This window comes from Centropristis striata, chromosome 6 (assembly GCF_030273125.1).
Source record: "Centropristis striata isolate RG_2023a ecotype Rhode Island chromosome 6, C.striata_1.0, whole genome shotgun sequence".
NCBI classification, from domain to species: domain Eukaryota; kingdom Metazoa; phylum Chordata; class Actinopteri; order Perciformes; family Serranidae; genus Centropristis; species Centropristis striata.
The window spans coordinates 21,517,879-21,543,523 of NC_081522.1; the positions used below are offsets into that span (position 1 = coordinate 21,517,879).

Genomic DNA, 25,645 nt, shown 5'->3' on the forward strand with positions numbered 1-25,645 from the left:
TAGAGCTGCAACAATTATCTGACTGACAAATGATCGCCTCATATTTTGACATTTGAGTAGTGGTAAAAGTAACTTCTCACACGTAAATGGAAGAAAATACTGCTTTCAGCCTCACAAATTAGGAGATTTCCTGATTTGTTTTATGTCACGCTAAACTGAACACCTGGATTTTAGACTCTCAAATCAACACAAAAGCTTCTGTTGATAACTTACATGAAAATAAGTTTTATACATTTGATTAACCCAGGGGTGTCAAACTCAAATACACAATGGGCCAAAATTTTAAACAAACAAACCTTTTAATATATACCAAACATGTTTTGCTTTAACATTAAATATGGAACCAGCAACGCTTATAAACATACAATATATAACTAAATAGTGCAGACATGCAAAATCAAATTTCAAATAAAAACACATCAATGTCATTAATTTATTAAATAAAAATTAAATAAAAACAATATGCCTCTTTTCTATTTGCATCCTTCTGATTTAAATATCAAAATAAACTTTTTCAACAGGTTAATAAATTCTGCCTTTCTTTTCGGGAATTTTGGTGGGGGTAGCTCGGAGACAGCTCTAGCTTGAGGTTGCTATGACGACTGTCACAGAGGAGCGTTTCTGGGTCCTGTCCTGATTGACGCGCCAAAACAACAGCAGGGCATTGTGGGATTTGTAGTATTAGCGGTAAATGCGCCATATAATACCGGCGGGTCAGCTTTAATACTACAATAATTATATACTAATTTGGTATTGCCTCGCGGGCCAAATAAAATTACACTGCGGGCCAAATTTGGCCCGCGGGCCAGAGTTTGACACCTCTGGATTAACCTGTTACTATATCCTGACACAAGACTGTGAGAATAATCATGTTCCTCTGGCTCCTCCTAGTGCTCCTAATTTGCAAGAAACCACAGTGTCACAGTGGAGTAGTCTTGAAGGCAGCTGTCAATCATGTCAATGGCTGCTTGTAAAGAGTGGTTAAACTTTCAAACTAGACAGTTTTCAGGAACACTTCTTTGTGTACAGGGGGATTGTGGTGTTCTCCTGCCTACTTTGAGAGACTTGGAAATATATTTTTCACTATTTTATGTCATCTAATACAACAGAAGAAGAGAAGAAAATAATCAATCGATTCATCAGTATTGAAAATAAACTTTAGCTGCAGCCCTAGTGGCTTTAATATGAATGGGTTTAACCACAAGTAGAGACACACAGTGCTAGACAACAGAGCCATTAGGTCATGGTTAGCAAAAAGTCACAAAAGCAGCAGTGACAGGCAGTATGCAGGAGGCTGTGTGACACAGTCAGCATGAATAATAATCCTCCCTCCCTCCACCACACTGAGATGGAGATGGAGAGAGAGATGGAGATGGAGAGAGAGAGAGAGAGAGAGAGAGATGGAGAGAGAAAGGAGACGAAATGCTTGTAGGCATTGCATTGTTAAGAGCTCTCCACTAGCCACTAAAACGTCACTCATCTGTGACTTTGGAGGTTTTATATGCTATCTAGGTCCTCACAGGGGGCTGAGCCTAAATGTTGAACAACCACAACTGGCACACAAGCAGTGAGAAAAAGTTTTGATGAGGTACCACTTTTAGCTCCGTTGATTCAAGTAGAGAATGAATGAAGCCCAGTCTTTACAATGAAGGCTATCTGGAGCTGCCAGTACTAATAAAAAAGGAAAAGTTTAGCTTTGGAAAAGTTTTCCAGAATGTAACGTATAGTGTAATCTACAAGCAGAGACGTCACTGGCCATGATACATTTTACAAGTTTCTTTGATTTTAATGCATCCCATTTATCTTTTTATGCATTTTTTTTTATTGCTGCAGCTTTAGGTCTTTAATCTTTACCCCTAAATGTTTTTTTTGGGAAACACATAACCACAAACACTCTTTCTAAATGGAGTCAAAGCAGCAAAGGGCACTTCAAGGGCAAAGCATTTCTGCTGCATAGGAACAGAGAAGATAATCAGTCATTCGATAAGAGCCGAATTAGCCGGAGCAGTCGTGGGAGATTAATACCTGCTCGTCTGTGTCCGTTCTGAGAGCTCATTAGCCACGCCTGAAGATATGGAGTTATAACGTACATATATTATATCATCATGTGGAGTTGCTGGGACAGAAAGACTGTAAAAATGCAGATGGGACATGGAGAGGTTTAAAAGTAGGAAGAGCAAATAGTGCAATCAAAATAAAAGTAAAATTTGGCTTTGATGCAGTTTGATGTCCTAAAACCTACTGCAAAAAAAGTGGCTTGTTTATTAAATTAGGATATGTGAACATAAATTAAGCAGAATTATTTAGAACACAAAAGCCTTTTAAATTAAACTCAATTTTATGTGATCTTTTTACACTGGTTGTCATTTTGTGTTGTTCTTTTCCTTGTGTTGTTGTTTCTTTTCCTTGTGTTGTTGTTTCTTTTCCTTGTGTTGTTGTTTCTTTTCCTTTCATATGTATGTGTGCGTGTGTTTGGGTATGTATGCAAATGTGGACGCGTGTATGTATGTATGTATAATTTCGCTGTATAGGTAAATTATATTTATGTTTTTGTAATACAAGACATGTTTAGACAAGGATGTTAACTTGTCATATTTAAGGAGAGGGGGTGGGAGTTTATAAGTTTTACTTCTTCTCACTCCTTTTCGAATATGTATTCTGTCATGTTAAATGTTTTGTCTGACTCTTTTTTTATTTTATTTTATTTTTTTCATATTCGAAATGAACTTAAATCAAATCAAATCAAATCAAAATAAAAATGTATGTAAACGATGTAAAATAATCCTTATCCTTGCAAGAGAGACACACACATTATGTCAAATGTATCTAAATGGAAAACCAACCAAGGTCAACATGCTCAATGTGTTTGAGTTTCAACAGGCCAAAATACTCACGTTGGTCGTTTAACATTCACCTTTGAAAAGCCATAAATCACAGAAACACCTTTGACATTGAACCCTGACAGATCAAAACAAGTACCACCACTTCTTTAAACATCTTTCCAAGATCAAGCTGAAATATTTCAAGCGGGCTTTGTAATTGAGATGTAGGTTTTTGTACTACACAAAAAAGTCAACATATCCCTTATAGTTTGATTAAAGGCCAGGATCCTCTTTGAACCCGTCTGACCCTGCCAGAGCGAGGCTGTTGTGTTGTGGCCTGCTAACACAGCCATCAAACACAGAGGCTGGGGAGCCGTGCTGTGAAGCGCAGTGAAGCAAAGCCTTGATGTTTTTTACAGAAAGAACATAACTGGGGCTGTGAAATACACTGCCCTTTTCCTTCTCCTTCAACCTCTGCTTCCTCCATCCACCCCTTCCCTCTCTCTCTCTCTCTCTCTCTCTCGCAGGGTTTACTGAGTGGTGTTGCCTGAAACCCCCACAACACTTTTCATTCCAGCTGAACCTGTTACTCTTCAAACTGAAAGCGAGAAAACATCCTCAGCAGTGTCACAGACTGAAAAGACAGCACTCAGCTCATGTTAGAATAAAAAGGAAATACAACAATTGGAAGGCAGCAGTTTAACTTTCATACCAGCACTCTGGTGAAAGTTCAGCCGGCTGCCTTTAGCTCTGTTAGAATCACTGTTTACTGGTCTTTACAAGGTTTAACTGCTTTGTCATGTTCAGCTTTTTAGCTGTGATTGGTCTTGTTAAACTCTGGTTTAACAGCAACAATGTAACAACACTGAAGAGCTGAGCCAGGTGTAATAGAGGCAAAGTATAACAACTGGATACCGGACCCAAAGATTGCGCTTATTTAATCCAATGAGGACTCCTTGCTTGACACCTATGCCAATAAAGTTTCCAGGTTCCACATTTAAATCTGCAATATGAGGCCCACACTGGGTGAACTCAAAATTTCAAGGCAACAAACTTCGATAAAATTTTAAGTTGGACAATTAAACTAAATATTTCAAGTTTTGTTTTTGCATTTGCTCAACTCTGAATTCACATTTTTGTCAACTCAACTGTAAGTTGTACTAATTTATAATTTCACATTGTAATAACTTTTAATCCTTACTTCTGCTAACTTCTGCAATGTGCTGAATTGGCACGATTGTAACGCCGCTATGAAATGTCAGCTAATGTTGCGATCACAATTTTGAGTTAGCATTGATACGCTAATGGCTACTCTTGTAGCTGTAACAAGCAGCGCCGCTAGCATCGGTTAGCCGCTAGCATCAGTTAGCCGCTAGCATCAATTAGCCGCTAGCATCAATTAGCCGCTAGCATCAGTTAGCCGCTAGCTTTCGCTAATGACCAAATTTCACCGCTTTCCCACATTTCACAACAAAGAAATAAGAGTTAGCAGAACTATTGTCCCTTGTTGTGAACCCCAACTTAAAGATATAAGTACAACAATTCACAAACTTGTTTTTGAGCAGACAACTGGCTTCCTTAGTTGTGCTAACTTACATTATTGCCCTCAATGTCAATAATTTATATTTCCAAGTTTTAGCAACTTAAATCACTGTTTTAGGCCAAAAAATACAAGTTGGCTTTTTTGCAGTGCAGTGAATATGCGCAGTAGTGCTTCTCCTGGTGGCTCCATCCATAGACTTAACATTAGGGCTGGGCGATATGGACCAAAAGTCATATACCGATATATTTAGGCTGAATATCAATATACGATATATATATTCCAAAAAATGTATCACAAAGTGAGAGCAAATGTTCAGTCAAAGCCAAATATGACATGTCACAAGTAGTTTTATTTAAACAGTTTATTTAAGTGACATAAATACTGTACCTTATTTTTTAATCAAAGCTCCATAAAGTGCACATTTAAATAAAAAATATCTTAAATAAAAATAGCCTATAAAATAGGCCAATCTTTTTCTGAAATGAATATATTAATATGAGAAAATAATAACAAACATTACAAAATAACTAAATATGACAAACCCTAGTAAGGGCAGCATTTATATATAAAGAAAGAAAATAAATTAAACTATAATCGATATATGCGATATGGTCTTACCTTACCAACTTATTTAACTTTTTAAGTGTCCTTGTTCTATTCTGTGTTTTTTTCTATTGTTGTTTTTATTTATTCTACTTCAGTATTTTATTCTATTGTATTTTGTTGTACTTAAATACCAGACTGCTGTGACAACCGAATTTCCTTTCGGGGATGAACAAGGTAATCAATCCATCTATCTATCTAATTCCATATCACATTTAAAAATATTGCAATATATTTTTTATTTTGACATATCGCCCAGCCCTACTTAACATTGTGATTACAGATTTTTTTAAATCTCTTAATTGGTGAGTAAGGTTTTCAAAATATAAGCCCTTCATGGATAATAAATTGATAATAGAAAGAGTTGAATTGACCTTATTTGCATTTCAAGGTTATCCCTTTTTACAGCGTCCTTTTAATGGTCTATGGAGAAAATGCTTTTTGGGCTGCAGGAGGATTTTTTGCTGCAATACTTTGAACGGACAGTGAAAAAAAGGCTTCAATGGTGTGTGACAGCAGTGCATCACTACTATAATACATCCGTGGGAAAAAGACTGATGAAGATAAAAGCACAGCAGAATGTGGCAATGGATAGCTGACCATAACCAGCTGTGCACTGCATAAAAAGGTGCTGATCAATGTCATCATATTCTTTACAAATGATTTAGCCTAATCAGTCCTCCCATAAGATGAACTAACCACGTGTCACTAATACATACTGTGAGGGCTACAAAATAAACTTTCACAGAATTCACACCATTTTTCCATCCTCATTTTGGCAATATTGTCATTCCAAACTCTGGAATAACATGTGCTAGTCTCCCTTGTGAATAGCACAGAATGAAACCTGAGCTGCAAGCAGAGCTGCAGCACAAGGACATTGCATATAAAGCAACGCACGATCACTGCTGCAGCCAGCTGCCAGTATAAACACCTGTGTGCACACATACTCAAGAGCTTTTTTCAATCACATGACTATAACGGCACATGAAATTCCAATGGAAGGCAGGAAGTGATAAATCCATATCCTACATATATTAATAGTGTTGGATGAATCATCTGGTATCTATAGCAGGGATTCCCAAAGTGTGGTGCGCAAGATGAAATATGTAATGGCGGTCTGATAATTACACAATTACATTTTTCCCCCCACACAATAAAGAAGTGTAAATAAACATTTCCTTTGTAAAATGTAAAATCTAAAACTGTAATATTAATTAATAAATTAATGCAGGCTATTCAAAATGCACTTCATCTTAAAATGAAGCGTAGAAGAAGTTATCTTCTTCCATTTTTCCAGCCTGTGTTATGATGACGGGTTGTTTAGCTCCACGTTCATTTAAACTTGCTGCAATTTTTGTTCAACGCGGCTCAAAATATTATAACATTTTCCTCAATTTATGTGCTTTCTGCCTCTGATCCTGAGCCTGTCATCATCCTCTTTGCTCTTAAAAGTGGAAGCTTGCGCATAACTTTGTTGCATTATATTGAAACTGTGTTCAGGTTAATTCAAATGCGAGAGCTCATTGTTGTGATTGTGATTATTTGATTATATGTGTGTTCTCATTTGAACATGATTAAACTTGCCACCTTGCCACCTAAAAAAGCTTATTGCATTTCATTTTTTTTGAAGGTGTGGGGGATTGGGGGTGCGTCAACCCGGTTGGGACATAGAAGGGGGTGCACGGCTAAAAAAGTCTGGGAACCGCTGATCTATAGGATGTCTTCCCTACACGACTTGACACGATTGTCATTACAAATTACCGCCATCTTGTTTTGTTTACTAGCTACAGTAGCTAACTTTAGCTACTATTTGCCTTTGAAAAACCTGGATCATGGCTAAAAACACGAAGAAGCTGTAACAGGACATTGTGATTTCACGCACATACCAACTCGAGAGATGTTCAATACAATTCTTCAGACAAAGTTTTCCTATTAGCCCTTGTTTGTCTTTACTTGATCAATTGGAACATCGGTAAACAGCATTAGTGCAGTATTGGTAGTCAGTAGTCGAGCCTGCCTTCATTCTGGAAAGCATTCTCAAGCATGATATCATATTGCATGACAACAACGAGGCTATTACAGATACACAATTTAAAATTCAGGTAAAGTATCAGAAATAGCTTTAGTAAAACTTGTCAGAATTGGCAGAATAGGATAAAAAGGATTTCCCTTATTAGAGTACTTGAGAAAGTGAGCCAATTTAAAAACAGCAGAGTGAAGGAATTCAGCCTGAATGTAAGGACCAGACTATTAACTCTTGTCCTTATTGGACCCCTCTACAGCAGGAAATAGTGAGCAGAATTTAAAAAGCAATGTGAATAAGCATGACAAAAAAAAGCCTTCTCCCGAGGCGGAGCATCTACCCTGCCGCACAGGGATTTATAGAGACAACGTGGGCTATTAATTTCCCTTTTCTCCCTCTAGAAAAAGCCTGTCCAGACCAGCCAGTCTCCATGGACCACCTCCTTTATTACTCAGAGCTAACTGAGGGCCCAGATGTTACTGCCATTGAATTGGAATTTTAAAAAAAGCAACACTGTGCAGTTGCAGCTGTCTATGAGGCTTTTCTCTGTATTGTAGATGGTTGATGTGAGCCGTCTATATGCCTCTCTTACAAACAGCTACAAATTTAACACTTCTGCAACCATGCCACTATTTTTTAAAGACATCTGGACGTGAGCAGATGTCATGTGTCTGACTGCAGAGCCCACAGTGCCTGCCAGAGGTCGCTGCCACACTGCACAGTCCACTAACATCACCGGCCGAGTAAAGCTGCAGCCACTGAGCCTGATTATCATCAAAGTGTTTGACCTGAGCTCAGAACAGTTAAGTCGCACAGAGTTTCTGGAGCAAAGGAGGCTTCACTGCTGCTTACTGCTGATGGGGTGCTTTGTCTTGAACAGTGTGACCCAGAATTAAAAGTAGCAGCTATAGCTTTCACACTCTGGTGCTGGCTGGATCCTAGTGGTGCCTGTTTTACATGGATAGTCATGATCCAGAGCGCTACCTTATTCATGTTAGCACACCTCATATAGCCTCAGGGCGGTGGCATGACAGAGGTTAGCTGCTAATGTCATTTACCCTCTTTAGCATTCATATTTTAAGAGTGAAAATGCTGTAAGTTTCCAGAAAAATACAATCACATGTATAAAGTAATGCTATCAAATAATGCTATACATATTTCATATGGAAATATTCTGTGACTACTTTTTATGTGGCCCCAGGTAGAAGAGTTGTTGTGTTAGAATGTATTATATTAAGATGTTTCTAATATTAGGTGTTGAGAAGCCTAACTCATGTTTGCAGTCAATGTGGTATTTTTCCTTGGTTCACACATTATTAATGGGCTCTTTGTTACTACTAATGAAATCAAATAAATGATACTATTGTAAAAGATGCATATCTCCCAGCGTCAGAGGTTAAGACACAAGCCAGTGAATAGCTGCTGTTGATCCTCAACAGCTTTTTAACCAGAGGCGTCTCAGCTTAAGTTCAGAGCCAGATCAATGTGATAACACACAAAATGACTGCTGCTTGGATGAGTCAAAACACTGTCTTCCCTTCCTGTCTGAGTTGCTGAAGTGTGCTTCGAAACATAGCAAAGAGCTGAACTGAACTGATCAAACACCATTGGCTCGAAAGCTTGATATGACATGACTGCGCTGTATATAAAACAGATTTTAAACATACAAGCAGTCTATCAGTGGTTTATTATTTATACAGTTGTGTCATTGAGAAAAACAGACAGACATTCATTTCAAACAAACATGAACACTTACTCCATGCATTAGCAAACTGATATGCAATGCAGAGCCACAGCATAACCGCGTGTAGTAAACAGATTGTATGAAGGAAGTGGGAGTAGCCTCCGTCTCGTCACCTATTGGTTTGTGGAATACTGATTTGAAGCCTTGAGTATAGCATTTTGGCTATTGCCATCTTAGATTTTTTTTGCCACAAATTGCTTTATTTGGACGAGAGGCTGGAGCTGGGAACAACACACATAGATATGTGCGGTAGCTAGCTTGGTTAGCAAGGTTCATTTATTAATTCATGTTAACTGTTATATTAGTTGGGGCGCTAATTTTGGCTAACAAAAAACTGGTTCAACACAAAATGTAGCCTACTTATTGGGAAAAAAACCCAACCAATTACTTAGAGTGCCTCTTAGTTCAACTAAACAAGACATTTTTAAGGTGACTAAAATGTTAAAATTAACTTTCATGAGCTGACAATGCACTCTGGAAGGGTTAAAATTGAGTCTGGGCAACACCCAAAACAAGTTCACAGCTACTTTAATGTACACAGAGCCATTTACATGCATTGCTACGGCTCTATCCAGATCGAAAGGTTGCCTGGGGATGCAACTTGTCAGTCACAAGGTAATGAGGCTTAAAGTATAGCCTGCCTTGTCCATTTTCCTCTAAATTGGACCATAAATGACAAAACGAAGACCGTGTTGTATTGAAGAAGACTTGAAACCATAAACTCTTTAGGGAAATGTGTACTTAGGCAATAAAGCAAGTGAGAAGAAGATGTGAGATCTCACTTTTTGAATGCATGTTTAAGGCACTTCCACATGTGTTTCAGTCTCAAAGGTTCCTGCTTGGTAGTCGGCAGGAAAATAACATTTTCATGACCAACAATAGGTCTGTTTGAAAACTGTTCGTTGACTTAACTTACAGAGATATGACAGCAACATGGCTCTTTGAGATGCAAACTTAAAGAAGAAGGCTAATGATTGCTGGCACTTATTATACTTACTGACACTTAGTGACCTATAAGAAATATAGAAAATATAGAAAATTCTGACTTCTTTTCAATATGTGACCACCATAATTTATGCCTATGACCAATTACTGGTACTGGCAATGCTGGAGGTCATGCAGGTTATGTCTCCAAGATTTAAGGCATAGGGCTTGTGTGTGAGTGTGAGAGTGGGTGTGGATTTGTAAGGGGCTATTTCCTGTAGGGTTGGAGGTAGTTGGACAGGAAGCACACCCATACCAGAGCAGCAAGTCACCCCTGAACAATCTGTAATTTAGTCCCAAGAGCAAGTTTCCTGGAGGTCTATTGTCTATTCTATTACAACACTCTCAAGCACACTGGGAAACACCCACAACTACCCATTTTAGAGGACCGAGGCTTAGTGGCTTGGCCCATTCCATCTCATTCTTTAATATATCTTCATTTCCTGAGTTTCCTGACTTCATCCTTAATCATGAGCACATCCACCCTTGACTCTCAAAAAAACTTGTTCAAAGAAGTGACCCAGCAGAAGACGGTTCATCAACATCACTTGAGATAAATCTTTTGCAAACAAACAAGTCACTTAGCAGTGATTGCAATATAATAGGGTAAAGACAGACTTAAGCCGTCCCAGAGGCTGTAAACTACAAACCAAGCGGAGTGGAAGATGGCGTAATTTTCTCACCGGCTCAGATGTGGTCGGAAACAGAGGCAGCAGGGCTCTCCGGCTCGTCTGTGACAGCCTGTCAAACAGAGGAAGAAAATCAGGGAATGAGAACAGCTCCTCAGATTAAAATCAACTGCTAATTGCAAAAATGCACAGAACAATAATGGCATGCAGAGCTAAAAAGCGTGCTTTTAAAAAGGTCCGTGTTTGGAGGAATGACAGAAGTACGTGAGCTTGTGAACAACAGAGCAGCAATAGTGAATGCTGTTCAACAAAAACAACTCCTTAGTGGTTGATATGGATATTAAAAACATGTCAATACCACAATAACACTTAGAAATGACACACAGAGGCACATGACTACACACAGTCTCCTTCCTCTTGAGGCAGGGCCATTAGTACTGACCACAAATGTAGCATCTGGACAAATCTTTGCCACTGGAGATGACAGTATCCAGTGAACTGTCAGGAAAATTATAGAGCTTGCTGCAGCACTTGCCAGGCATGCCAATGCAGTAATATAACTAACTGTCACAACATCAAATAGTCCAACTTCCCGGTAATTACAGTCAAAGACAACTATTTAAGCCATGCTAAGATGACTAAATCACAGTGTGTTTCTAACATTAGCTGTATGCTGTGTTCATGAATCAGTGTCTGCGTGGAAACTGCAGGTTGACAGTGCAGACACGAGACCAGAATCTACCCTATGAGCTCACACCAGACCACAGACCACAAGTCACTGTGTGCTGTGACAGGTTTTGCACCAGTCAGCCACTCGGTCTGCTTTCTTGTGGAACTCTTCCACACAATGTCAGCTGGTGCAAAACCAGAGCCGGTGGCCTCTGATGGTGCATAGCGTGTCTACAACCTGCAGGCTTTCCACCTGCAGCACTCATTGAATTTCTGGCCAGGGTAGGTGCTGCACTCAACATTTTGCCCTCTAGTGCTGCTAGAAGACAGATGACTGGAAATAATTATGAAAGGGCAAAATATAGACTAAAGAGGGAAGAAGATGAGGGAGGGAGGGGGTGCATAGGATGAAAGAGGTAAGCTAAATATAAGGGCAAAGGCAGGGAATGAAAACAAAAAATGAGCAAAATTAGCTGGAGACATGGCAGCTGCAGCAGTGTGTGGTTGGTAATGCTTTTAAGTCTGTATGTGCACATGTGTCATCATGGCTAAATGTGGTCCTGGAGGCTCCTAGTGTACCACAGAAGTGGTAGGGATAGGAAATTGTGATATTTTATTAATAACAATGATATGCTCAATTCTGCTTATTGGTCCAAGTCTTTATAAAAACAATCTGCTAAGCCTGCCTGAGTTGTTATGTTGTTGTAATATAGGATATTTACCCTTGGTAACAGATGGGCTGTTGGGTAGAAAATCGTTTCAGCATATTACTGCTATTGCCACCTTTAATTACATTACATTTTACAGACATTACAAGCAGCACTATTGTCATCTTTCTTTGTGAAGAGAAACGGTCTCTTCCTCTCTGCCATGACTCCTTCTTGTTGCAAGTTTACAGCAGCGTAGACGCATGGGTTTGACACCAATGTTTGCACACTGCAAAAAAGCCAACTTGTATTTTTTGGCCTAAAACAGTGATTTAAGTTGGGAAAACTTGGAAATATAAATTATTGACATTTAGGGCAATAATGTAAGTTAGCACAACAAAGGAAGCCAGTTGTCTGCTCAAAAACAAGTTTGTGAGTTGTTGTTACTTATAGTTACTTGCAGTGTACACACCGGATTGGCGTCGTGGCTGGTGCTATCCCATCACATGATGGTCTCTAGTTTACTCAGCTTTCCACTCGCTTTTGCCAAAAAAACAAAATCAACAAGTCATTATTTTGAATTTTCAATTGAAACTTTCAGTTGTGGCTTCATAACTTTAATCTTGTGGTACAAGTAATAAGGCCAAGAACTGACATTTCCCTTCCACATTTCCAATCTTCCATGTGTGAAAAAAAAAAAAATGTTTTCTTTTCCTCAAAGAACAAAGAGGGGATAACAGCCGACTGCATTTGTTTTTGGAGCCAGTAGTTAGCAGACCTCTGAGAACAGAATCTAATCTAGAATCCGTGAGCTGATTTATTAGAGGACTGAGGGGCAAAAACTGATCTAAGATGTGAATAAGAAAATGTGACTCTACAATACACAGCACCATGCGGATACTTTCTCTTTAAAACACTCATCCTGGTTGGATATCTGACGCTGAGGATTCAGGCATCCAAGGAAAACATGTCTGAAGTCAAACATCTGAAGAAGCCACTTCAGATATGAAGTGATATGAAGAAGCAGAGAATCCTGCCCGTAGGCCGCGCTCTTTAAATGTTCACTTGATGCAAATTTGGCATTCACATTGAAATGTGTGATGTGCTAAGAAGGACCCCGACTGCTGAGCTGTAGTACATCTCAGCTCACTGTGGTTCACTGAGAGTGATGTCAGAGCTGCTTTAATTACACATCAGAGGAGATTAGCCACCTGGATATCAATGACTGACTTTATCTTGCACTTTAACTAATTATTGCTGATCATTTCAGCACATGGTGATGCTTGTAAAGTGGGGTTGATTTCATAATACTACAGTAAGAGCACTCTGGATGAAGCAGGATCCCCTAGTTCTGTGTATAAATGGGTACAGGAGGCAGGTCTGTGATATCCCCCTGAGGTTTCAGCTGCTGTGATGAAGGGAAGAGCGTGAGAAGCTCCTCCAGTATATTCTTAGCACTGCCTCTCCCTTCTTGCCTCTTATTTCTCCTTTCTCCAGATCCCAAGGGACTGCCTCGTTTTTTAGGCTTTGCCCATCAATCTTTTATTTCTCAATTTCTCTGTGACACTGGAATGAAAAGCAAGATTTCACAACACTTAGGCTACATAAAAGAACCGAGGAGCTGAATATCATATTTCTTTCCAAACACCAACAAACCAATGTAAGAAAGGAGCTGAAACTTCAAAATAAACTGGGATGAGAGCAGTGTTTACTGTGTGTTTGGTTTCATATATAACCAGGGTTGCACACCTTGATGGCTTTGTGATCAAAGTATATATATGTTTTAAAAAATTACATAATTATTTATTTACAATTCTTAGGAGACACACATTAGCTCAAAATATTATTACCGTAGATTAATTGTTTGGCTAGGCAACAGAGAAATAAAAGATACTCTTTTCATCATTTTTAGTTATTCCTATTGCAAAATGTCTATTTAAAATAGATTCCAGCTTCTTTTTAATTTGTCTTACTTGTCTATTTGTCTAAGTGATCTGAATATCTTTGGCTTTGGACTGTTAATTGGACAAAACAGGATATTTGATGAATCATTGATTTCAGGAAATTGTGAAAGGCATTTTCTTGGGAAGCGCTGATTGTAACATTCTGGGCAGATATGATAGTATACTGGTGTAAATGACTGTTCTGTCTGAGTTTGACCACAAATAACCAACACAACATTTCTAGCGCAGAAGTGATCAGAACAACAACAGCCAATATATCATGCATCCATTGCATTTTGATTATTTTCAATGATTTTAGAAAAAGAAAATAGTCATCAGATTTAATAGCAAGGGAAATAATGTTTAGTTGCAGCCTGAACACATTCACGACTAAAATGTTAAAATAGCAACATGGTCTCACAGGAATCCGTGAAATAGCCACGGATTTCGCTTAACTCAAAATCCGTGGAATAGCCACGGAATCGCTCAAATTTCTGTGAAACTGACACGGATTTCGCTACAATGCAAGTTAATGACAGTCATATATCCCGTGGCTATTCCAACATAAAAAGTAATTATGTACATTCACTGAGTGAAGATTTAGAAAATAAAACATATATTTCTCGCTAGAAATGTGATCAAAATCCATTTTTATGCAGAAACTAAGTCAAAATATTGATTTTTCACAAAAAATGAGAGAACTGTCCGCCATGTTTTTTATTCTGACCGCTGGGACCTTGAAAGTCACGTGACTTGGAACAAGGCCCAATAGCCACAGGATATGACTGTCATAAACTTGCATTGTAGCGAAATCCGTGTCAGTTTCACAGAAATTTGAGCGATTCCGTGGCTATTCCACGGATTTTGAGTTTAGCGAAATCCGTGGCTAATCCACGGATACAGTAAAATGGGAACCATGGGAAAATAGTGGCATTTCCTTTAAGCCAGTACCCCTTTTCCTTCATGAAGCTGACTGCAGGGACACAATCAGAGTGAATCTGCTCATTGTGTAATGCGGTCCTGTGGTCACAACAGATCGGTGGAGGAGACATCAGCCTGCCTGCCTCTCTTTCCTCTGCAGCAACTGTGTCCCCCCCCCCCCCCCCCCCCCCCCCCCCCATCATCTACTGAACTATCTGCAACCAGGCCTGGCTGAATCCCTGTGTGCCCCCTGGCCCGCCTGCACGTCTGAGGTTATTAGGGCTGAAATTTTACCCTGAGAAAGTGCTGCAGTGCGGCCAGACTGTGCCAGACAGCTCTGTAGCCTCGGGAGTATAGTCCACGTTCCAAACAGGAAGACTGAATCAGGCGAGATAAAACTTTATTTATATTCTACCGGGAAGGCATCCCGATCAGATCGTCAAATATGATCACATGAAGAGCTACTGTATGGGGGATGTGATGTCATGCATAACAGCTGTAAAATCCAAAATAACTATCACATGACCACACTGCTACATTTTTTTTTTTTTTTGGGGAGTGCATTCTCTTCAGCAGTATAAATCACAGGGTGTGTTCCTCCCTACAAGATGGATAGCTATAAAGGAAGCACAAAACATTGATTTACACTCTAGCAGCAGTTAGGGCTTTTTTCAAGTAGCCAGGCATTCCATTTTAATGACACGCAGTCAACGCCAAGAGAAGAGGCTTGGACACACACACAGCTTTGGATCAACACCAACACAAATGTGGTGGTGATCAATCACTGAAAGGCTTTGGCAGCTCGGAGCACTCGCACGTCTGGCCATACAACTTACATCAATTACTGGGAACTTCCTATCCATAAATAATTGATCATGATGCCAAGTGCAACCAGAGAAATAAGATTACTAACTTTAGCATCTCGGAACATATGGCCTTTTGGATCGTATGCTGCAGCGGCTTCACTTACATGCTCAGCTTGTCTAATACAGCCATGGGTATGTGGGGGGGTTACAGCGGGTCAGGCTTGAACAGGAAATACCTAATAGATGCCCAGAGCCATTCATGACCTCTGTCTAAAACAACAGACCTGTCAGCCTCGAGGCGCACTGACATTACTGTAATCTGGTTGGTCCATCTGACCTTCTCTCTGTAAAAACCCTGTCATTCTGGTGCATCAGTCAGCATAACGTTGGCACCACACTCCAGATTTTATACACAGTACAGTAACAGATCCAACATTGTTCAACACAGTAATGCAGCTGGTATTCATCAACACAATCCCAAAACATTCTCTAGTCTAGACATCTGCAGAGCAACATGCAAATGGGCAAATCAGCATGAGAGGGGATGAAATTTAAAAGGTTTTGTTAACAAATTACCAGCACTTTTGTACCCCATCGCTTTGTTAATGTGTGTTTTTTTATATGGTGCAGACTGATTGTCAAGTGAAAAATCAATTGGATGACGTATGACCTCATGAATCAACCATTTGGAAATTTACACACACATTTGTTTGAAGTTTTCTAAACTGGCTGGTTGAAATATTCTTGTGGTTTATGATGATTATAAATGCCTTACAAACATGTAACATCTGCAAGTGTCATTTTTAAACTCATGTTTTATAGCGGAGAAAAAAAATGTATGGCACTGTTCTCTCATTGCAATCAGTAAAAATTTATCACGATGCCAAACATAAGGATTTGTTTTAGTGAAGTCCAAAGACTTTTCACTAAATGTCCTTATTGCTATTGTTAGGGAATTATGGTTATCTGTGTAATGCCAATATCATAAAATAAAAGATGATTTATCAGACCAAACACAACGACAATTTAACTGTAAAAAAAAAAAAGAAAAGAAAAAATGTTGGCCTGCCTATTGTTTTTCACTATAAAATGAATACAAAAATATAAAACTTTGTAATGATTCACATCCAACCTATTAAAGATGTTTTAGGGTTAATTTCCGTTTCTTACCATAAAAAACAGAAGAATTCTCATGAAATTACCAGATTAGAAACCAAATTGAGCCTTAATCAGATAAATGTGTTTAGATTAAAATAATATCGCATAAACAAAATAACACACACATTCTTTTGGAAATAGAGTTAATAAACAGCAGATGCAGTTTGTTTGTTGCAAGAATTATCGAAGCTAGAACCTCACTGATAAACAACCCTGAATCCAAAACATTCAGGATGTTTCCTAAAAGAGAATGTAATCAATTGCTCATCCTTTTTGACATATATTCAATTGGAAACTGTTTAAAAGTTTAAACTGATAAACTTTTGTTTTTGTAGATATACGCTAAGGATTCTGAATGTAATATAATGCATAATGTTTTTTGCCATTTTGAACATTGACTTCAGATTTGTGGAACTGATGTCATAGGCAGCCCACAAAAAAGCGACTGAGTAGTCTTATTTCACAGTTTGTGGGTTGTTAGGCACTCTAAAAAGTGCATTTTTCATTATATGTCCCCTTTTATACATCTAGATTTGACATATGATGGACGCACAGAGACCGATAAATCACATAACTATAAATGCACTGAGCATATGAATCAGCCAGATGGCATTACATGCATATTAAAGAGTGAGCTCCAGCACTGAATGGGAATATGTATGCACACAAGGTTGAGAACTGCTATTGGTTTCACAGGACATTAAAAGAGGAGCCAACTCTTGAGTCAAGTCCTCCTTAAGGGATTATCACGGTGCACCGGTTACCCCAGAGCGACAGGGAAGTTGTTGAAACGCTCTCACTAACAAGCCTGTGTCTCAGTACTACGCCTCAACCACATCCTTCAGTCAGGCCTACACCGAGGCTGTGACGCTAACGGCAACCCCGCTCTACCACAAACCCAATCATCAGAACAAACCTCAGTCAGCAGTGGAAACTGGGTTTGACAGGGAACTATTGTGCAAAACCTGGATATGATTCAGCACAATGCTGCGTCTTTCATGACTAAAGTTATGTACCATTCATTCATTCATTCATTATCCTTAATCGGGGCGGCTGTGGCTCAGTTGGTAGAGCGGGTTGCCCCCCAACCGAAGGGTTGGTGGTTCGATCCCTGACCATGGCAGCCTACATGTCCAAGTATCCTTGGGCAAGATGCTGAACCCCAAATTGCTCCCGATGCTGCGTTCATCGGTGTGTGAATGAATTCCCAATGGTGGCAGGTGGCACCGTTTAGGGTAGCCTCTGCCACCAGTATGAATGTGTGTGTGAAAGGGTGAATGAGCGCAGTCTGTAGTGTAAAAAGCTTTGAGTGGTCGCAAAGCGACTAGAAAAGCGATATATAAGTGCAGGTCCATTTAATCGCCAATTAAACCATCGTATTGATTATCAGTTCATTTTGGCCTCTAATCGGTGTCATGCTCTCGGTCTCATTCATCCAATATTCGTCTAGCTCTTCTTATTACTTGGCAAGAATCAATATGTGCTCTATACACGATTAGCATAGAAATGCTATGAAACAAGGAGAGAAATATTAAAGAAGAGACTGTTATGTGTGACAGGCGACTTCTTACAAAGAAAAAACACTCTCCTGTAATTGTTATCTCTTCTCAGGCTTCACAGCTATAATGGAAATCAAATACCTCTGATTTACAATTAGACAGGCCAGCCTGCCACAGAGCCAATTTCATGCTTATGGGCAAACCCAAAAAAATCAAACAGAGAGCACCAGTCAGTCTGGATTCTTCGTGGTGCTATATTAGGCTGTTTACAACTACATCTTCCTGGGAAGAAACTTAAGTAAGGCAAGACAAGGAATGAGTTAAAGTTACAACATACAGTGGGCCTCTGCATGCTGCATTGAGACACTAACTAAATCTGATCCAACGTGGGCTGTTATCAGTCAGAACTTGGACCTGCAGCAATCCCACAGCTGAGACCTTGGGTCTGAGAGTCTAGTCAGTGTGGTCAGTCAGCAACATGAGACATCACTTTCGACCACAGTATCTAAACGAAGAACAAAATATGTCTGTGAATTCTCTCCATGCAGAACTTTCACACAGTTCAGGCAGAAACCAGTGCCACCCAGCATGACCCGCTGTGGCTACCATTTTGTCTTCTCTTCGAAGAGAGAGGGAAAATCCAACCTCCACTTCATTTAGTGTCCTCAAACCCACAAAGAGTACATTCAAACACTTCACTGGTGTCCAATTTGTAGCCCAAATCGCGAACCCGAAAACGGCTTTCTGAGTGAGCCTCGTAGAAGCCAGTCTATTCAACATGCAAGCTCTGGGTCCATCTGATTTGCATGTTAAACGGGATCTCTCCAAATATGTGAATGCATGTGTCAAACAGGCTCAGAGCGGGGGCGGAGAGGTCCCCTGTTACCGCCCTCCAGTGGTGTTTGGAGAGAAGGCAAAAAGAGAAGGAGGAAAGAGGTTCATGGGTCAAGCAGACTGTGCCAGTTCAACAAATGCCAAGGAGTTGGTGGGCCAGGACTGGAAGAACAAGAACCTCCTGTGTGATTCAAACTCCTGTCAGCAACACCAGCGCCCTACAGGCATGAGCAACTCTGGCCTTTCTTATCATGCAAAGGAATGTTTCATTGATTTAAACAGCATGTCTGAAACCACAATATTACCATGCGATTACAATCACAAATGGCAAAGAAAAGCTGAAAAATACTCACAATTGAGATGCAAATTTTGCTTAAAAAAGGCCTAAACATGTATCACACTGTGAATAAATTGCTCTATCAACTAATTATTTCAACAACAGTTTCCTGTATTGAGTTTAAAAGGAATTGGGGAAATATCATCCATAGTTCAATTTATTTCTGATTATCCGGGCCGGGTCATGGGGGCAGCAGGCTACACAAGGTATCCCAGATGTCCCTCTCCCCAGCAATGAATATTTATCATAAGAAATAAATACGAGACAGATTTCTGCTACTGGAGGGGTGACAAAAAGCTGGTTAAAAATTGGAAAAGTATCCCTTTAAGTCCTATGAGTTATACTCAACTAGCCACAAGTTAAAACTGTCCTAGCCTTCATGTGGAAAAATGCACCACTTCGTTTAACCAAACTCATGACCCTCTTAATTAAAAAGAGTAAATTTCTCTCTTAAACTGCAAAAACAAGAAACTTTATTGAAATTATGTAACTTTTTTTTTTTTCTTTTCAGGGTAAGGCTTCTCCACTGTGGCAGGGAATGTTTCTCAGTGAAGCTTTCAACCAATTATCCACTTAAATGTTCCCGTTTAATTGGGAGAGTGTTACATTGTTTGGCAAGCCGAGCCAACCATTTATTACCATCCTGAGTGAGTGAGCATGGCCATGTTCCTAAATACCCCAGATTTCAACAGGTTGACCATTTTGAGCACCAACCGATATTCATTTCCATTCCTTTCAACACATCAACACACTGAGAGCTTGTCTAGCTTGAGCACTAAAATCGCAATTTGTCATGCTATATTTGCTTTTTGTATGTGCCATGCTTGGCTGAAGAAACTCATTTTGTGACAACAATGTGGAGAAAGTGCCAGTTATTCAACACAATACACTGGTTCATTGCCCTCAATCCAAAGGCACCACAACTTCTCAGAATAGCACTCATTCTGAGATTTTAATGGTTTCCAGCAAATACAAGAAACTGAGCTATCCACTTCTTACTTTTTGTACACTCAGAAATCAACAAACATAGCCTGTGAACAATTTAAAAGGCTGCAATGTACATGCAAAACCATGACTATTATATCTTATCAAACTATTTCCCGCCTATTTAGTTCGGCATGAAACCACTAAGCACACATCAGGTATTTAGCAGGTTTCCATGCCTCAGGATTTGGACTTATGTCTGAGTGACAGAAGTTCACACAAAAAGTTCATTTAGGAGAACAAAGACGTTTGCCTGCAATGGGTACAATTAGCAAAATGGCGCTAGTTGGAGGATGTAGTCTATTAAATCTTAATTTACAAAAAGATGGTCAGGCTTGGGAGGTTTGAACTAAATTACTTGACATTCAATTATATAGGATTAATTGCTTCTTTTCAAAGCCTAGCTTCTGTCACTCGGTTCAAACTGTTTAAAGAACATGTAATGGCCCCATAAACGGAATCCACATATTAGAATATTTACAGAAGAGTCAAAAATCAGCCAGAAGATAAATTAAATAAGCTGCAGGGTTAAAATGTTGCGCTTTTTCGATTTCACATTTCTTCTTACAAAGCATTTGAAGGCCAAACACTAGAAAATCCCCAAATTGCCTGTTTGGCCGATTATACGGTTAGCAGACCACAGCAAATATACCCCACACTCCTTATATAAACATGAAATGCTTTTGTGTAAATAAAAACAACACGGCAGGAAATTGGGGAACCATTGTAAGTGTCTAGTAATAACAGGACATAGATTAATATAAACTGATTGAAATCTTAGGGAAAAATATTCATTCCCTTATGTACTTTTTGTCCTTAGAAAACATCAAAACATGTCCAATTTGATGACAAGATGAAAATATCACCTATCAAACATCCACACCAAGCCCCCATTTTTTAACATTAAAAGGTTACCTACACTTTGGAGCCTCATACTTGTCAAGCTGTGTCTCCTGTCTCTGAGGTCAGAGGTCACCGGATGTCTGCGCTCAGGAATAGACTGCCGAAAGGATCGGCTACCCTCCATTGGGTAAATAAACACTCATCAAACTCTCTCTCAAGTTATTTTACTCTGACTGTTTGTTGCTCTCATATTCTCTGTTAAATGCTTACACTCTTTCTGTCTCTTTATCAAAGACCCATGTAGACAAAAACAAAGTAGATATCTCCCTGAGGTTGTACGCATCCAACAACCAAACAAGCACCAACACCTTTTCAAGCAATTTTTTTCCCTTTCTGTTTCCGAGGCATTGAATAATAACCAGATAAGTGTTTTTAGACTTTGTTATACAACCCCCTTTCCAAAAAATGTTGCGACACTGTGTAAAATCATCATCATCAATCATCATAAAATCATGATGCATCAAATTCAGAATTCGGCGTGTATAAGTTTGAAGGCCATGGTGACCTTGACCTTTGACCACCAAAATCTAATAAGGTCATCCTTGAATCCAAGTTTGTGCCAAATTTAAAGAAATTCCCTCCAGGCTAGACATCACATTCAAGAGAATGGGATGGACTTATGGACAATTTGAGAAGATTATGTCTCTGTTCTGCCAGACCTTCCCTCCACCATGGTATATATGTTTGATTTGATGCCAACAGTGGTCAAGTTTGTCAAAGTATTACCTAATATGGCTCCTAAAGCTCTGCATACTTTGGATTAATCATTCAATATGCACAAACTGCGCCTTTAAACAGAGATGCGCCTTCCTGTCTGCATAGAGCACAGATAGAAAGAGATGAATGCAACAGATTGACCTTGGAGGCTAGCTGTTATCGTTAAAAACAAACCATGCCAGTTTAGTATAGTGCATTATCATAATAACATTTGCTAAATTACAACAACAAAAAAGGCCAGCTAAGGCTAGTTTTGCAAGAATTAAACCAAAGTAGGCCTACTGTACAGATAAAATGTCTGATCTGCAGTCAGAGGATCACCAAAGTCATTTATTTTCTTGGCACTATGGATATCTGTTCCGAATTTCATGGAAATGCATCTTATAATTGTCAAGATATTTCAAGTCAACCTGCTGGAGATGCCACAGGAAAAGTAACTGGATCACCAAAGTTGGAAGGATTAATCCTCTCGGTGGATTGCCATGAAATGTAATCCAGACACTTACTGTCCCCAGATTTTGTACAGATGGAAGACAGACAAATCAGCCTGCCTCAAACCACATTGCTAACATGAGTTTAAGACCAGAGCCTCGATGAGTGGATGATTGCACCATTCCTCCAACTTGTCAGAAGCAGTCAACCGGTAAAAAAGGTGCAGAAGCATGTATGATTCAAACACATGTTCAGCTTCCCATAACATGACATGAAGCAAATGACCCATGAGACGGAAGCCTATATTCCACTGATGGTATAGAGTCGCCAGAGAAAATGCAGCCTTCAGTGATATGTGGCTCCAGATGCTCTGAAATAACTACATCCAATATATTTTTATGTTCCTTCGGGATCTTAAAAAGTATCATTAAAAGCAAACATTTGGCAACACATGGGAATGTTTTCCTCAGTGTTCAGTGTGTTGGCATGTTAATATAGAGAACGACAATGACAAATGTTTTTACCACAAACTGGAGCTTAATCCAGGTATTTACCCTGGTGTTTATGAAATATTTATTGCTTATTGTTGCTTTTATGAAGCCGTCCACTTAAAGTTTGTGAATGCTATAGCGCTTAATTGCATTCTTGGAAACTGTGGTTTCTCTATATTAATAAACCAAATGTGTCTAATCTGGGGTGTTGTTTGTTGGCTAAATGATTGGGTAACAAGGTTTTGATATTAAATGCACAATTTGATAACTTGCACTCTGTGATAACCATGAATCAATGCTAATTTATGATTATGCACTCATCTCCAGAATAGCTCAATGGATGGATGTCAAATGGAGTCAGTCCAATGCATGATCCTTCCCAAATTCATTGGATATTGCACTGCAAAAAAGCCAACTTGTGTTTTTTGGCCTAAAACAGTGATTTAAGTTGGTAAAACTTATTGAAATTTAGGGCAATAATGTAAGTTAGCACAACAAATGAAGCCAGTTGTCTGCTCAAAAACAAGTTGGTGAGTTGTTGTTACTTATATCTTTAAGTTGGGGTTCACAACAAGGGACAATAGTTCTGCTAACTCTTATTTCTTTGTTGTGAAATGCGGGAAATAGGTGAAATTCGGTCATTCGGTCGAAAGCTAGCGGCTAACTGATGCTAGCTGCTAACTGATGCTAGCGGCTAACTGATGCTAGCGGCGCTGCTTGTTACAGCTATAAGAGTAGCCATTAGCGTATCAATGCTAACTCAAAATTGTGGTTACAACATTAGCTGACATTTCATAGCACCGTTACAATCGTGCCAATTCAGCACATTGCAGAAGTTAGCAGAAGTAAGGATTAAAAGTTATTACAATGTAAAATTATAAGTTAGTACAACTTACAGTTGAGTTGACAAAAATCTGAATTCAGAGTTGAGCAAACTCAAAAACAAAACTTAAAATATTTAGTTTAATAATATTTAGTTTTCTTATTGTTGACCATGCACTCCCCTGAATTACGATTCACCACAAATGAAAGGAGGAGCCTGCTTTCAAAACAGCAATTCAAAGATGAAATGGCCAATGAGCATTTAAAGCACAGTAGATCATGTTTAAAGAGTTCAATTGCCATGGGGAAGACTCCATCCAAGAGGCACCGTCCCTCTGTACTGACTCACAAAGGTGCTTTTGGTTATATCGTTGGCAGGAGGAGAGCTGGCCCTGTCTTGCCAACAAGGCTCCCTTGTGTAAAAGATAAATCAGAGGAGGTTCAAAGCTGGTAAGGAATTACTCTTTTTAGGAGCTTTTTTTCCCCATTGTACCAACAAGCGTTTATGAGAGCAGACAAGACAGGACAGGAGGGGCCAACCTTCAATGTTGTGCTAACAAACATGGCAGAGTAGGAAATGTGTCATTGATTTTTCTCTCAGAGAACGCTAAGGTTGTTGCAACAGAGAGTGCTTTCTCCAAGTGAAATCCAAACATCTTTGACACCTTAGAACAACTGGTCTGGGATCATTTATCAAGCTAAATAAATGTAACACTGTTGGTAATAATAGTTGGCATTAATATGGACTCCATGGACTCTTTTTCCCTTGAATGGTTTATTGTACAGGGCTTAGCACACTGTAAAGTATGATATTTTCATCAAACAAGCACACAACTTTTGGCATTTTGGTGACGAACCATAAAATGAACTGGACTCAAGTGGGCAGGGAGGTCTAGACAGAAATTGGCAGGTTGAATTTTGTTCCCAGTCCAACTCTGGTGGCTGTACAGGTATGTCTTTCATCTGTGGCCTTTAATTTAAGGGATAACCTTTAAGTTGTTATTTTAAATTAACAGTATGTAGCCTTTTCTGACACACAAATCTCAAAGGGCAGAAAACTGTTGACACAATGTCTGTGATTTTGTGCCCCACACAGCACGATTCAAAACGTCCACAATGCTACTCAGCAGAATAAAAGAAGGAGGGATCAAGAGGACCAAGCAACAGCTCACATAGGAGTTCACAAAAGCCCTGAGAAAGATCTTCAAGATTTACCATTGCATTGCATTATTGTACTGCAACAGAAAGAGACCTCTGAGTTCCAACATGATAAGACGCAGCTGAATGTGTGGATTGTCAATGTGCATTGTTATACACACTATATGCTGACAATCTACACACAAAAAAACAATTCAACATAAACAAAGAAGTTCCTATTGTGTGAGGCCAGTCTTGAACTCCCATTACAAACCAGTCTGTTGTATTACAGGAGAGCATTGCTTTGAAAGAGGATTAGAGGAGCAGAATTGAAAGGTTATGGCTATGATTGATGCCAGCATCTGTCACACCTGATAATAGTGTAATCCTTCCAAAACAAACCGTTCACAACTGCCGTGTGAATGCTTCTGGTCACAAAATGACAAAACAATAAATTTTGCAGCCAAAAAACAATCAGTTTTCAAATCCACATGAGCTGCTAATGTCCCTACTTCAGAACAGAGTCACAGAGAGGAGATGTTAGGGACGTAAGTATAATGTAAAAAATATTAAATGACAAAACAAAAGTCCTGTAATGAATAGCATCTTTAGAAATTGTGGACATTCGTCAGAACACTGTATTCGATATTACAGGCTCATGCATAAGGCTGGCTATTTTCAAGATCTGTCGATACGATACGCATCAAAATACAGGGGTTATTATTAGGGCCTCGGGGCAATCGCACCAAGCACTGGTCCCATACAGCAATAGCTGTAGGGACCAGTGCTCGGGGCTGGATTTTTTGTTCTTCCTCTTCCGGACGCAATTTCGTCCCGCTACTAGTCCTACAACTTGAAGAGTTGCAGGACAAATTATATATCAAAACGTGCGGTTTGATCAGGATCGGTGTGCTATTACTTTTCTCTACAGAATACAACGTAAATCGCGAAAAACTGCCTAAAATTTTGCATTGAAATGAATGGGACAGCTGGA

The 25,645-nt window shown here is 39.3% G+C and overlaps 1 protein-coding gene across 1 annotated transcript in view; it reads right to left on the minus strand.

Moving 5' to 3' along the window:
- The window catches only part of tspan9a (tetraspanin 9a), a 241,109-nt gene that overhangs the window by 205,963 nt on the left and 9,501 nt on the right, over positions 1-25,645 (minus strand). The window contains exon 2 of the mRNA XM_059334368.1: positions 10,406-10,463. The gene's annotated coding sequence lies outside the window, so the exon portion shown is untranslated. The remainder of the gene's footprint in view (positions 1-10,405; positions 10,464-25,645) is intronic.